The sequence below is a fragment of the Trachurus japonicus genome, chromosome 3, assembly GCF_045865225.1.
Source record: "Trachurus japonicus isolate A0001 chromosome 3, Traja_1.0".
NCBI classification, from domain to species: domain Eukaryota; kingdom Metazoa; phylum Chordata; class Actinopteri; order Carangiformes; family Carangidae; genus Trachurus; species Trachurus japonicus.
In genome coordinates this window covers 37,963,818-37,978,325 of record NC_140909.1, presented here as the reverse complement: position 1 = coordinate 37,978,325, position 14,508 = coordinate 37,963,818, and the positions used below count along the sequence as shown (strand labels likewise).

At 40.0% G+C, this 14,508-nt stretch overlaps 1 pseudogene; it reads right to left on the bottom strand.

Annotated features, from left to right (window-relative positions):
* Positions 1 to 11,200: 11,200 nt before the first annotated feature.
* The window catches only part of LOC146990361 (alpha-1,3-galactosyltransferase 2-like), a 7,276-nt pseudogene continuing 3,968 nt past the window's right edge, over positions 11,201 to 14,508 (bottom strand).

Here is a 14,508-nt window from a genome sequence, read left to right as displayed (position 1 = left end):
GTTTTACCTGTGAAAGTCACTATAACGGCCACTCGTAACTTCCGACCCGTGAACACGTACCAGATCGAACTGGTACGACTTCACAGGTCGGAAAAACACGAGTTACGGGCTGCCCTGAACGCACCATAACGTCTTGTCAGCCGACGGAGTTAGCAGCCCCCACCCTCGTCATGAATCTATTGGTCCTCGTCCCTACGCCACCACATTCAGGCGCATCCCTTGGCTGCACACACAGCCCTTCATGCCGTTCTCTCTCCTCATTGGATAAAAATTGTAGGATACAAGAAAAGTTTTCTCCTCGGCTCAGAGCAGAGCAGAGTGACTGAGGGCGCACTCACACTAGGGCCAGTTGATCCGTGCCGTGCTGAAGCCCGAATGCCCCCCCTCCCCTGTGCCCCGCTGGCCCGCACTCACACTACCTCGTACCCAAGCGTGCTCAAGCACGGTTGCCTCCGACACAAACGTCATCACGTTGATATAACAACACGGCGGATGCGCTCTGACTGCTGAAAGAACGGTGCTTTGACCGGTTGTCATGGTTATCTTGAAGTTTAATCAAAGCGACCTTAACTAGCGATGTTTACGGCGCGACTTAATCGTTAAGTGACTGTTGTTTACATGCGGCTGTAGACACGTGGTGGAGAACGAGCCCGCAGCGCATTACGTGTGCGCATTCCTGGCCAAGCGTACCGTGTCCAAGCACACCTCTCCCAACCGTGCCGGGCCAGGGAAGTGTACCGTGCTCAGGCACGGAACGCTTGCACTCACACCATTAATAGAATCCGGACTTTAGGGGGCAAACGTGCTTGGGCACGGTACGATTGCCTAGTGCAGTGGTTCCCAAAGTGTGGTACGTGTACCCCTAGGGGTACGTGAGCGCATTGCAGGGGGTACGTAGAAACATTAATTAATTTATTACCAAAATGATAAGTTGATATTCCGAGTCACTTCATAAACCCATTACTGAAGTGGTACGTGCGCCACAACTAGTTTTCCCTCCTCTCTTTTTCTCCGCTGTCTGCGTGCATGTGTGTGTGTTGTGAGAGGGTGGGGGGGGGGGGGGGGGGGGGCGTCAAAGGAGAGGAGATGCATTGCAATGAATGTAATGAAACAATAGCAACGCGCTGGAATTGCACAACTCTTAGTTAGCCCTCTATTGCATAGTGTTGCCATATGGCAACAATTACTTTATCTTCATTTTTCTAAAAAGCTATGATATTTTTTTTTGTTTTTTCAGTTAGGTGTGAAAACAGGGCTTTTACTTTGAAGGACATACAATTTATGAGGTCAAATTACCAAGATATCCTGTTTGCCAGTCCCTTTTGCTCATGGACATCTGCCATGTGAACATCACTGTGTGGGGCTCCCGAAGACCGTCTTTTATTTAGAATTTTGGAAAGTTTTCATCAAATAAAAAATTGAAATCACTATCTGGGGATAGTGAACTTTATTTTTTTAACATTTAATTCAGTTTTGATGTAATAGTATTTTTGTAATATGCTAAAATACATGTGTTGCCATATGGCAACAGTATGCAAATATGGAAAATTCCTGGTGCATTCAACGCAATTGAGTCCCATTGATTTACATAGCATGAACCTACCCTAAGACTACGTTTACAACCTTTTCTTATATTTTAAAGGTAAAAACATTATATTTTTTTATATTTTGAGATTAAAGGTATTTTGTAACATATTATCTAAATGGACTTGCACTTATATCTTCTAGATAACTGAATGAAATGAAATAAAATTAGTGATTCAATGTACTTCATTGAGACGGGTTCCAGGTTCCAGGTTCTCAGACATTTTAGATAACTGTTGAAATTATACAATGTTTTTATTGTATAAATGTTTGTTTGTTAGTTTTGGTTGAGTATGAGATGGATTTGTTGAGTTTTGCTTTAAATAAAATTAGTTTTTGGTCAAAAATGTTGATTTATTGGACTTTCCACGATTGCATATTGTTGCCATATGGCAACAATTTACCAACGACCCCCCCTTTACAAAAAATGTAAGATTTTTTTTAATATTTCTGTTATTTAGACAATTTTAAGTAATAAAAACATGCAAAACATTTTTTACCATGCCTTAGTAATATTTCATGCAATAGAGGGTTAGCTTTTCATTTAATCAAAAAAAACAAAAAAGCATCTGTTATAGGTCCTTTTGATTATAATAAAAATTAAATAATGGAATAATAATAAGCTGGGAGGCACTGCTGCTGTATTGAATATGATTTCATATTCAATATTTTCCTGAGTATTGGCATTGAGTTTGAAATTTTAATACTGTGACAATCTTACAACTCTGTGAAGACACATTTGACCACAACAAACACCACAACAGCCAGAAACAACAAAAATGCAGGAGAATAGTGTAAAATGTCTTTGTACAAATTGAAGAGAGAAATTGAAATGATTTTTGTTTCTTAATCAGTTGTGTTACGTTATGACCACTTTTGGAAAATCATCAACACGTATGAGGGAGGGGGTACTTGTGGTATGGCAAAACGGCTCAGGGGGTACGCAAGACAAAAAAGTTTGGGAACCACTGGCCTAGTGTGAGTGCGCCCTGAGAGACCCATGTTTCGGCCCAAACACTCTATGTAAGTGATTGCTGTCGGAAGATACAACTATTTAAGACTTATATTAACACAAAAATATTTAACATGTTAGAAATAATTAACATTGTTTTGTTTACTTTGGTCACATGTGCAGACAAACCAGGCAATGTCACTTTACTAAAGCAGAAGTAAGCAGAATGTTTGTGTTAAGTCTTAAATAGTTATATCTTCCGACAGCAATCACATATAGAGTGTTTGGTCCGAAACATGGACTCAGTCACTCTGCTCTGCTGTAAGCCAAGGAGAAAACTTTCCTTGTATCCTACAACCTTTATCCAATGTGGAGAGAGAACGGCATAAAGGGGCGGTCCTCTCTGTGTGTGCAGCCAAGGGATGCGCGTGAATGTGGTGATGTAGGGACGAGGGCGGGGACTGCTAACTCCATCTGCTGACAAGAAGTTAGCCAAAACGACCAGATCGCTTACTTCTGCTTTAAGTTTTGATATTTCTTCATGTGAGAAAGTAACCGTTTAGATCCCCAACATGTGGTCAGTTTATCCAAATGACGCCTGTTTGGAAGTTAGTTCCGATGTTTTGGTAGAAGTGAAGTTCACCTGTGGGAGCAGAAGGTCATCTCAGAGGCAGCAGCCGGTCTCCTGGGGGAGAAAACAAGCTGATTAGAATTTCTCCGCAGGTTTGTAGAGGTTTACCGCCGACTGGTTTAGAAGAGAAATGTTGGTCTCATTGATTAGTTGTTATGTTTGTTCAGATGTTGACAGAAGAGCAACGCTGTCTCTGGGCTCTGTATTTACACAAATCACCTAATTTACATAAATGAATTATTGTTTTTCCATGAACCGATTGGTCTACTCAGTTTAATCTACATAGGGAAATTTGGTGCGACATATCAGTTTGTTCATGCACGTCCACAGCGCACAGCTCTGTCAAGTGAACAGTTCACGCCAGTGTGATAGGAAAAAAAGGAAGAAAAAAAATGTTGGCGCACGTGTGCAGAAGCGATAGTTGATAGTTTTGATATTGATCCTGCACTTCAACACATGTAGGCCTGGGTTTTGTTATTATTTCTGCTAAGAGGATATAAGCAAGGTGCCTTTTTTGTGCCAAATTTGGACGGACCAGGAAGAGGACCCTGGTCCATCTAAATTGAACGAACCAGGAAGAGGAGCTTCCGCTACAAACAAGCTTGAAATATAGACGTCTTTAATTTTTTTCAATCTAAAGTCATCTTGTGTGTGGAAAGCCGGTGTTGTGCAGAGAAGTGCCTGCTTGCCGAGCTCTGCATGCTGCTTGCGGCAAGCCACTTCTCCGCACAACACCGGCAACCCCACAGAGAGCCACGGTGCAGCCCTAGCATTACATGAGGTTCACACAGACATTCACGCATACATGGGAGATTTCCTGATAGCCACTGACACACACCGATGGGATCGTTGTAAAGGCTGAAGTGTCCCCCCAAAATGACGTCGCTCTCATTGTCCATTCCAGAAATAGACCTGAAAGAGTAGCTACAACGACACCCCTGGTATCGCTGCTGATGCTGCGGATCTCTTTCTGAGTTTTCTGACCGGAGGGTCAAGATTCTGAAAAATCTTTATGTGTGTGGTGTGCTGTGTTTGGAATATCGCAGCACACCACAATCAAAACTGTTCAATCACAGATTTTTTATCTTCATGTGTGGGGTCTCTCACAGATAAAAAATCGGTTGAGATTTAGAAAGTCTTTATGTGTGTACCAGGCATTAGTCGACATGAGGGTGAGATAATGAGTGCAATTTGAATTTTGGGTGAACTATCCCTTTAAATCCAGACTAAAAAATGTTTTCATTCCCTGAATCTTATGATACACTCTGATAGTGTTGCTGCCCATCCTTGTTACTTTTGTTAGTTTGTATCATTGTATAAATTAGTTAAAATCAACAAAAATATATGAGAAGGTGTGACTGTCACGACGAGTAGGCCTAGTTATATGTTGCAGGGAGAAAATTTGAATAGCATTTGTAGTAGGGAGGTTAAGTGACTTTTGACTTCAAGTCATGATGCAAAGGTCCCCTTTGGCATGGAAGTACCTTAGGGTCATACAAATAAATCTATCCTAAGACACAAGTGAGATCACACTTTGTATCCGAAATAAACACGTTTTTACAATGCCTTTTTTAAATTGAGAAAACGCATGTTAAAAGCACATTCCATTTAGAATCCACTATGAACTACAATGACTTCAGCTCCTGGATGTTATCTACAGCTTATTTGTAACATGATTGCAATATTTCAGGATTGTTTCTCAGTTTGAATGATGAACAGGGATCTAATGCTTTTAATCTGTAGGGCGAACTCACATAAGAAGCATAAAGTCCAGTCATGACATTCCATTATGGCTAATTTGAAATAAGAAATAAAGATACTGTAACATCATGAGATAGATAAGATGAGCATTAACAAGCATTCACAAAAGTAAAAATCTACCAAAATAATGAAGCTTACCGGTTTCAGCATTACTCTGAGAGAGGATCTTAGCCAGCGATACGGCGCTGGTGAAATAAGTCAGTCCTAATCATATGCTTTATGTGGGAGCTGCAAACCTAAACTTCCCTATTTGTATATAAAAGCTGAACATTGCTTATTAAGGGCGCTCTACACTAAAATTTGTTTGTTTACTTTAGGAGCACAATGTAAAATGATTTCAGTATCAGGTTATATAAGCCTTAAATAATGTACAGGGTCCAATGTGACCCATTTTTACATTTGAGAACAGTAAAAACATTTTTCCTTTGACTTTAAGTTGACTTCTAATATGACCCAGAATGGGTCAAACATATGTCATACATGTAAATTCAACTTTTTAAAATCAACATACACAAGCAGTAACTAGTTATAGGTAGGCCTATATTTTGACTAACAATATTTGGCTAATTGGTCTTTCCTGACACCACTGTGATATGAATTACATCTTATTGTAGGCTTGTAGGCTATATGCACTCCTTCTGATGTTCAACAAATCAGTATCAGTATAGTTTTATTAATGTTTTTACATTAATAAAACCCAATGTCCCGTCACACAAGCAACTCCATGTTGTCTCAGAAGCTGTAGATAACATCCAGGAGCTGAAGGCATTAGGGCATTAGGGAAATTCGTCTTCACACTCTGTCACTGATCAACATACAACACTAACACGAACTCAACCGGGACGCCGACAGGACGCGTGACAGAGAGTGCCGTCGCAGCAGAGCATGCGCCGTTCCTTGCGTGTAAATCATTTGAAATTAAAATAGATAGCAACTTATTTTGAATTGATTTGATTTTTTTCTAGGAAACATTACTCATGACTTACCTTTGTTGTAGTTGCTTTCACAGCCATAAACATACAAAAAATTAAAAGGATACATATTACTTGGATTTTGTGCTGAACTCTAAATGCACAAACCCGTTTGTAATGAAAAATAAAAAAGTCCAGTATTACCAGTGTGTACCATCCTTGACAATGGCTGGAATGTTTTGGAGTGCAACGCCTTTATCTTATAGCAGAGAATCATGTGGTGCCTCCTCCCACTGTTATTACTAACCACTACCCACTAAAACTGGTCAGCCTGGGTGTCACACAATACCCATTTTACAATATGTTTGCTTTTGGTCACACCTGAAAGCTCTAAGCATCACTACAGTTGGTGCTCAAATGCATGTCCGCATGCATTACAGCTGAACAGAGCTAATTTTATGAAGTCAATCAAACATCCATGCACAGCCTCAGGCAGAGTCAGGTGCTGCTACTGTGGATAAACAAACCACTGCACACTGACATAGACCTTACTATTTATTAAGAGTCTCCAGGGTTTGCCTGAGGTATAGCCCCCCCCCCCCAGACCTCAGGTAACCTCAGGATCATCACATTTGCACAACAGCACTCTCTCACTTTATGCACACATTATAGTACTTATTTGTATGCAACACGTACTGTATATTTGCCATTTTCATGTTTTATACCTTCATATCTGTTTATCTTATTATTTCTGAAAGCAGGCACAATATCACATTTCACTGCAGTAATTGTGTGTGACAAATAAATCTTATTATATCTTATTTTAGGTCCAATGTGTAAAATTAGGGGGAAACAGTGACATCTCGCATTCAGATTCTATTATTTATCTATTAAATAATTCTATTGTTTATTTATGAATGTGAAAACTCTTGAAACATGCTCTCTGGTTGGCTGGATTTTCCATTCTGTACAAACATGGCTGCGCAAGATGGCGACACTCTCTAATCATAAGCAATTCTCTAAGAATTATAAAGCTATGAAAACCAAACGGATATTATTTTATAGCAATTATATATTGTACAAATATATTCATTGGTAGTATTATTCCGATTTTTCCAATAAACCTTGACAAATATTAGCTACACACTGGACCTTTAAAAAGATGATTCTGATTCTGATCAAATGTAATAACTATAATTCTAGAAGCTGATGCTCTTGTTGTGATTTGATACAGTAGTAGCTGTCTCACCAACGCGGCCTGACACAACCAGTCATGTTAGCCCCTCTCATTCTTATCTGTATTGTAATTGGTGGACACCTGTCTGCACCTGTGGGGAGGAGGTAGGTCTTGTTTATGTACTGTAGGGTGCCCTCACCAGTAACTTACTTAGCCTGATTGTTGTTAGGCTAGTAGAGCGCCATTAAAACTATGTTAAGATAATTTTCTGTGCTTAAAAATAAAAAAAAAAATTAAAAAAGTATCTCACCTAATGGAACTGGACACTGGACACTATAGGCACTATATCAGGGGTACTCAAATACAAATCTTCAAGGGTCACAAAGATGTTTTTCAATGGCTCGAATGTCCATTTTTTGAGGTCTGTCAGGCCACATGTTATAAATTGTACTGTAATATTCAAAATATGTCCTTTTTATTCAAAACAACAACAAAAATATGCACTTGAATAAAATATAATTTCCATTTTGACAGAATTTAAATAAATACTTGAATAAAACAAGAAACGGCACCTGTCATGGAACTAAAACAAATAGGATTAAGAGAGGGTTAAAAAATCAAGAATGCTAAAATCAAACCAAATGTTCAGTTTAGCAATTAACAAAAAAATAAAAAAAACAGCACCTCCATAGAGTCCTTTGGTAAACAAACATATCAAGATCTCAGGAATCAGAGTGTAATGACAGACATTTTACATTCTAAATGTGTCAGTGTGAAACACTGCTTAATGAGAGAAATGGCATCTTGTGTCTACGGATACACATGATTAACCGTTAACAATAACAAGAACTTTGACCGATTAATAGGCTACTATCAGTTATTTATTTATTTTATTAGCTCCTAATGTCGTCAACTCATGGGGGCGTGTCAACACGTGCAGACTTCCACGTGCCTTCAGTCATATTTTGTGGAAAAAAGTTACACAGGAGGACTGACAGTATAGTATACTGTATGTGCAGCAGCCCCCATGGAGGAAGGTCAGACAATAAATGTAGCCTACATGGACATGGATGTGAATCACAGCGCTGAAAAAAAAAATAGGCCTAAATAAATAAAAGAGGACGTTGCTGCTCTTCAGCCTGTTCACCTGCAGCTCTCCTGCAGTTCCACAGAGAAGCTGTCAGAGGGGCTCTGCTGCTCCTTTAGTCTAGTGCAGGGGTACTCAAATACAAATCTTCAAGGGCCACAAAGATGTTTTTCAATGGCTCGAAGGTCCATTTTTTGAGGTCGGTCAGGCCACATGTTATAAATTGTACTGCAATATTCAAAAGATGTCCTTTTTATTCAAAACAACAACAAAAATATGCACTTGAATAAAATATAATTTCCATTTTGACAAAATTTAAATAAATATTTGAATAAAACAAGAAACGCCACCTGTCATGGAACTAAAACAAATAGGATTAAGAGAGGGTTAAAAATCTCAGGAATCGGAGTGTAATGACAAACATTTTACATTCTAAATGTGTCAGTGTGAAACACTGCTTAATGAGAGAAATGGCATCTTGTGTCTAGGGATGCACATGATTAACCGTTAACAATAACAAGAACTTTGACCGATTAATAGGCTACTATCAGTTATTTATTTATTTTATTAATAAATGTGGTGTGTTTACCTGAAAATGTGGTCTTTGGTAGTTTTTTTGAATTCCTTGATGCTTACTTGCTGCTTAAAACGTAAACCCCTCTTAAACTTGTGCCTCTGCTCTACTCACACTGTAGACAATGTGCAGAGAGCCCTATAGATTTTCATCACATCTTAGAGTCTTTCCATAGGTATTGATGGAAAAGTTGATGACCAGTATTGCACCAGGCCCATCACACGGTGCAGAGCTGTGCATGTTCACATGGTGCCTTTGATATCATGCTACTGCCTTATTCAGATGCACAGGGCTGCATGTGTGAGATACTTGAGAGACAGATGAAAGTGACTCAAGGTACTAGCGTTGGGCTGGGAGGTGATATCACCTGCCTCACTTGCAGGAGAACCCCAAAGACTTGAATCTGTATCTGCAGATCCAGAAGCTGGTGATTCAAGGTTAATATGTGCAAGTTTTCAATCAAAAACACAATTGTTGAAGTAGAGAAGTGACACAAATCATTTACAAAATGATTTTCATACCAGAGCACAAAATACAAAAGTATGTAAAACCTTGTTCACATGATAAAACTCTTTAGTAATGATGAAAAATAACCATTTTCTATAGTATAATGGCATATTATGGAAGATTGTCTTCAATGGAAATACTGAAATACCAGATGAAAGCATCTAGCAACAGCTTTTATGTTTTATTCTTTGTGTATCCTGGCCCAGCCTTTGCTGTTTTTCAACAGACATTAGGACACAAATCATTTATGCTGTTGGCAAGATTTCTTTGTCTCAAGCTCCATTTTGACACAGTTAAGTGAAACAAAGTCAAATTTCACATTTGTTTCTGTTAGGACCACAGCTATTGAGAGTGTTTGTGTACACAAGACACGGTTTAAGATGCACAGCCGGACCATGGAAACAACTGGGAAAATGTCTGATAACTGTGAGCACAGCAGATATTTGAGACTGTAGTGTGTTTTCTTGAGCTTTATTTGAAACACTCTGACAAGTCAGTGCTGCTCTTTTTGCAGACTTACTTTTAAACATGTGTATGGTTGTATGGCTCTGAACTCATGAACAATCTCAGGTTTTAATGTTGGTGTTTTGTCCACATGACCACAGGCTCATTATTACTCAAAGACCCTATTTCTTTTGGTAATGGTTTTTACATTGATGTGGCTAAACAGTGATTGACATAGCTGAATTTGTTGAAACCAAACCATATACATTTCTCAGTGGGACATATTGCTGTTTTTCTCTTCTGATGATGTTATATCATATCAGTAGTTGCATCTTCTTTTGTCTTGAAAGCACTTTGTGTGCCTTATCCCTATTATTGTGTGCTTTGAGCTCCACTGTGTGGTGTTTCCTGGATGGTTGGTATATCTCCACAATGCATTTTATTGTTTTTTTTCTTCTGTTTTCTAAAAGTCAAAATGTCTTAAAATATGCAACAAAAAGTCTATTTAAAATACAAATCAATCTCTCTCTTTTATTGAGTGTCAGTATCATGATGGAATAAATCATAGCATGAGTACTTCAAGTGATGGAAATAAAGAACAAATGATGGACAGAGGTAAAGGAATACATGATATTGTCATACAAGTGAATTCCCAAAAGAGAAACACAAACACAATTGAATATGCCAACTTTATAATCCTACACTCACAAAGTTTGGTGTTGCCCACTTGAGGTAGGCTTGATGCTAGCTCCCTCGAGTGGTGTAAGGGTGAACTGCACAATATTGTTATTTTTGGTATTCACTCTTCAAACTGTGAAGCTGTGCTGCAGTGAGTCTGAACGTTGTCTTGACCTGGTTTCCAATGGCTGAATTTAATAGGGTATAACTGATGATAGGGTATAACTTCAATGCACACACACACGCACAAGGTGGCAAATAGACTTAGATAAACTGTAGACATTCCAAAGAAGAAGAAAAAAAGTTGGAATCTGTTTGACATAGCCTTTAAACCAAAAGGGCTACCCATTTGCTGTGTATGCAAGCAAGCAAGTTCTGATGATAAACTGCCCCCTCCGTGCTGGTATGTCTTTGACTGGGTGATTGGAACGGTGAAGCAGGGTGTGCTGATGTGCCAGATGGTGGCACATGCATCATCGTCTTCAGTCAGACAGGTCCAAGCTGATCTGAGGTCAGCTTCATGACACAGGTTGCTTTTGTGTAGTTCATGCTAAGGGGTGTGGTGGGTTCTTGACATGTTATATTCATTTATATCTCATTACGGTGCAGCAAACACAACACAGTTTTGATGGCAGTCAACAGAGTCATCATCTACTGTTCTCTCACCAAACCAAACATTGTCAGTTAGGATATTATTCATTTAAAAAAAAAACTTGAAACAAAAAAAGCATATTTGTAGTGGAGCACCCGATAAGATACTATAATACAACGTTGCAGCAGCAGACAACAGCAAATAAATGTATAGCACAGATAATAAACAGCAAATGGCAATAGCAGTAAAAAATAAAGCAGTATTTCTGTAATAGAGTATGATTAAGAAAAATATTTTCCAATTCAATCATGTTTTTGTGTTGAGAACAGCTCACCCATTTTGGGTGAAGGAGCCGGACATTGATGGCGCTCTAGTGCAGTCAGAATGTCCATGGGGTTGGAGCCATTGTCCATCAGTGATGACAACTTGGCCATCATTCTCCTCTCTCCAACGACTTCCACCAGGTCCAGTGGACACCCCAGGACAAAGATGGACTTCTTGTCCAATTTGTTAAGTCTCTTCCTGTCTGAGATGCTGAGATGCTTCTGCTCCAGCAGACCACACAAAAAAAATAACTGATGCCACCACAGTGTCATAGATGGTCTTTAAGGAGTGCCCCTTCACCCCAAACGACCTCACCCTTCTGAGCAGATAGTCTGTTCTGACCCTTTACAGTGGTATTATCAATAAAGTCCAGTTCGTAAATTAACACGAAAGTACTTATAAGATGCAATCATATCAATGTCCACTATTCTCTATTCCATGAGGGATATGAGTTTTTTACAACACCTTCAGAAATCCAACACCAGCTCTTTAGTTTTTAAACGCATTTCATCTGGAGGTGATTCCGCAGAGCACTATTCTTCAATGATTATTGATATGACCCAGTAATAAGTTTTGAGAAATAAATGACTAGAATTTAAAAAGAGGGAACTATGCAGGATTTATATAGCTTTAACAATGCTACATTTTTTTGCCTTATATTAAACAGCTTTGGAGTAATTGTGATGGTTTAATATTAAATGTCTGCCTTCCAATGTTGCGTCGTCACTAATAATTGCGTCAAACCGCCGCGACACAGAAACAGCGCCCCCCGTAAAACCGTAAATCTCTTGTTTGATGGACAGATTAAACTACACAAATATACACTCATTGAACGTCATAATATAAAAGTGTCGTTATCCACTCACTCCTAATTGATTGAATTTTTCGTCCGCTTTGTTGGAAAACAAATATGCACAAGGCCCAGAGAAAAGCGACCAGACTTGTATAGGTTTCCTCTTTAAAATTCCTCCACTCTATTTTTTTTAAATTTTTTAACACTTTTATTTTAACCAACCAGGAATAATCTACCGTTGAGATTCAGAATCTCTTTTGGCAAGGGGTCCTGGCCAAGAGAGCAGCACAGTAGGTCCACCATAACTCTATCTCGTACAAAAAAAAAACTACTCTACCGAAGTACGGAGTGTGAGTCCAATAATGTTTCTCTGCCACAATATCCATGGCGGGTGATAGTGTATTGGTCCCTTAGTTTTCCACCAATAATTCCGGTCCACCAGCCATACCCAGGGGAGGAGCAGCTTGCTTGGTTTGTGGAGGCCAGAAGTACTTGTTTTAAGATGACTTTCATCATGGCCACACAGAGCCTCCACATTATTTTTAATTTTGTCCCTCCACAATGTTTTGATAGCAGGCAAGCAACTGAATTTTTCTTGACAATTTCTTCCAGAATCCTCCAAAGATAGCAGCATGGGTAGTAAGAAATCTCCAGTTTCCATGTAGGCCTTTTGATTTTGGGTGTTCTGTTCATAAGGTGAATCTGTGCTGTGGACAGTTTGATAAAAGTGGGCATAGGAGCAAAAGCCCAACAGGAATCGCCCTAGAGCCTCTGGGCCAAATCCTCCCCTTTAAACTCTTGATCCACATCAAAGCAGAAAGACATAATCAAAGTGGTGGTGACGAATCTCTGAATTCTATGACTTCTGATATTTGTCTTCAATAGCGCATCATAGAAGATTGTCCTGCCACCTTGAGTGCTTTTCCCACATGCTTAATCTTTAGGCTTACGCTGAGGAGCTAGCTCAATGTGTGGTACATGCCTCCTTTTCTGGTAGATCTGTAAATAATGTAATATGTCACTGGTAAACTCAACATAAAGTGTTGTTCTGCAGAGGTTAGGAAGGTCTTGAGGTATGCATCCAGGTACCTTAGAAACAGACAGAAAAGACAATCAATGTTGATCCTATAAATCAGTGGCGTGCACAGGGGGGGGGGGCAGGGGGGGCGGTCGCCCCCCCTCGTGGCCCAATTGTTGAAAAACGCGTGTTAAAGTGCCCCCCTTGGAGCCAAAACGCGCGTTAAAAAGTGCCCTCTTGGGAAGCCAAAACAAGTGCTAAAGTGTCCCTCAATGGGGCCAAAACGTGTGCGAAAGTGCACCTCTAAAAAGAGGATGGGCAACTGAGGAGCCAAAACGTGAGCAAAAAGTGCCGCTCTAGAGGCCAAAAACGTGTGCTAAAGTGCCCGTCTAGGAGCCACAACGTGTGCTAAAGTGCCCTCTAGGAGCTGAAACGCGTGCTTAAGTGCCCTCAATTGGGAGCCAAAAACGTGTGCTTAAAAAAGTGCCCTCTAAGGAATCCGACACGCGTGCTTAAGTGCCCTCTTGGGAGCCTAAAACGCGTGCTTAATTGCCCTCTAGGAGCCAAAACGTGTGCTTAAAAGAAACTGCCCTCATGGTAGCCAAAACGTGTACTAACTTGCCCTCTAGGAAGCCAAAACACATGTTAAAGTGCCCTCTTGGAAGCCAAAACACATGTAAAAGTGCCCTCTTGGGAGACCAAAACACATATTACAGTGCCCTCGTGAGGAGCCAAAAACACGTGTTAAAAACGACAACGTTTTTTAGTTTTAAAAAGGCATTCATATTATCAACAAATCCAAATCAACGTTAAAAAAAGGCCAAATTTTCCAAACAACAACCATGTCCGCTACAGTCTCACTCCATTGTCATTTTCTGAAACTTGGCAGCCCTGAAAGTGCCCACTAGGAGCCAAAACGTGTAGCTAAAGTGGCCTCTTGGGAGCTAAAACACATGTTAAAAAGAGGTGCCCCCTTGGAAGCCAAAATGCATGCTAAAGTGCTCATCTAGGAGCCAAAACGTGGTGCTAAAAAGTGCCCTCATGGGGGCCAAAACAACGCTGGTTAAATAAACAGAGCCAAAATCGACGTTTTTTTAGTCTTAAGGTATCGATATTTAAAAACAAGGCCAAATCAATTGTTAAAAAAGGCCAAAAATTTTTTCGTCCGCCTGACCTGTTGGTCGCCGGCCAAACGCAGGACCTTGGTGCTACAGTCTCGACTCTTGTCATTTTCTGAAACATATAGGTGGCAGCCCTGAAAGTGCCCTCAAGGAGGCCCCTAACATCTAGGAGCCAGAACATGTGCTAAAGTGGCCTCGGTTGGGAGCTAAAACACGGTGTTAAAGTGCCCTCCAGGGAAGCCCAAGACGCGTGCTAAAAAGGTGCCCTCTTCAGTGCTGAGGAACGCGCTATTATGTGCCATTTATTTATCATTTTCTCCCCTGCCCTTCAAAAAGTCTGTGCAACCGCCACTG